Below are 1,560 nucleotides of genomic sequence, written 5' to 3'. Positions count from 1 at the left end.
CTAAGTAAAAAAAGTTATCACCAAAACAGTCTCTATTTGATGTTTTAGTTAATGTGGTTCGTTTTATGTGTGTTATAATGTCTGACTGAGGATTTGTAGATTAGTCCGTCACACAATTCGCGAGCAGCTCTCTTTGCCATTACATGTTCCAGTGATTTCACTTGTTTAAATAGAATGTGCATATCCAGAAGGAGGTCATTGCTTGTGTTAATCGTTTGATCAACTTACCAGGAAAATCTAGAGCTGTGTGTTGCCACAGAACAAAAGTCCCAATTTCTCTCTAGTTTTCCTGCCTGAGAACAAAGCCACCGATTTCTACCCAGTTTACCTCTTTAAAATAACACCAGATTTTACCTTCTGAAATTAAAAAAATATAAAACCCGAAAATGAAGGACCCTAAGTATATGCCAACGATGATGTCAGTTCTGTAGAGATCTCTCTGCCAGGGAGAGCTGGGTATAAAACATTCTTGCACAAACAAGAAATTACTGGAAACTGCTCAAGTTACCATGCTCACCTCTTTATTTAAGCTTCCCCGTTGCTCATTCCAGTATTCGTAAGCATTCTTGTAGTTAAGCCAGACAAGGACAGCTGCAAAAGAGATTACAGCCATCGTGAGCACTGCCACTTTGACCAACAAGCATTCTATTCCAACAGTAAATACCTTTATCAAGAGCAATAGGCTGAAAGTAAATCATGGGCCGATTCATTGTGATGAGAACAGCCTCTTTGTCATCGTACTGGCTGGAGATCATTTCATCCTGAAAGAAAAGTCAGTAGATAGGTGCTGCATAGTCAATAATTGTTTTGAGATGGCTTACTTGAAGAGCATTGCGTAAGCATATCCGAGTCTTGAAGAATGCAAACTGCTGAAATTCTGCTTCTTCAAACAATGTGTTCTGCAGAAAACAAAGAAAAATTGGAATAACAAATGTGTTTTACATGCACAGTGGGCTTCATAAGAGGTCAGATTATGTAATAACGAAGTCGGTAACCCCATGACTGTACTAGGATCTAGATGATAAGAATCTCTTGGGATGGCGATAAAATTTATATCACCCGAAATTCGTTTCACCGAAAAACGTATAAAAATCGGGAAGGGGGGCGTGCAGCAATGAAATGACCGACTTTTTCAAAATTTCCTATTTATTCATGAAGGCGAGTCAAATGAAAGTGAGCCAAGCCACCACACGCAATAATGGTTTGGTCCATTATCTGTGAGGCATGCGCAGTAGCACACAAGCATCTCTCATTTACAAAAGTGACACACAGGTGTGAGGGTAAATGTTCTTTAATGCTCTCATACACTGGGTTGAATATGGTTGCATGACATAATGGACTCTCCAAAAGTTGAACAGCGTGTTGTCGTGAGATTTTTGACAGCTGAAGGTGTTTCCCAAAAAGAAATTAGTCACCGTATGGCTGCCGTGTACGGTGAACGTTGCACTTCGTTGGCCACTCTGAAGTGTGTGGGGTCTCACATGTGCTCTTGGGACAAAGGAACGACAACACAGTAGTGCAAACAATCAAAGGGCATTTATTGCGCCTTTCATACACTAA

The 1,560-nt window shown here is 40.3% G+C and overlaps 1 long non-coding RNA gene across 1 annotated transcript; it reads right to left on the bottom strand.

Annotated features, from left to right (window-relative positions):
* Positions 1–203: 203 nt before the first annotated feature.
* LOC119434727 (uncharacterized) lies at positions 204–920 on the bottom strand. The gene is made up of 3 exons (XR_005188649.2): positions 822–920; positions 665–761; positions 204–591 (listed from the first exon to the last, which is right to left on the bottom strand). It is a non-coding gene; the product is annotated as an uncharacterized LOC119434727 (long non-coding RNA).
* Positions 921–1,560: the final 640 nt, after the last annotated feature.

This window comes from Dermacentor silvarum, unplaced genomic scaffold (genome assembly GCF_013339745.2).
Source record: "Dermacentor silvarum isolate Dsil-2018 unplaced genomic scaffold, BIME_Dsil_1.4 Seq198, whole genome shotgun sequence".
NCBI lineage: Eukaryota > Metazoa > Arthropoda > Arachnida > Ixodida > Ixodidae > Dermacentor > Dermacentor silvarum.
The sequence above is the reverse complement of the archived record's forward strand: the minus strand, read 5'-3'. Positions and strand labels throughout refer to the sequence as shown.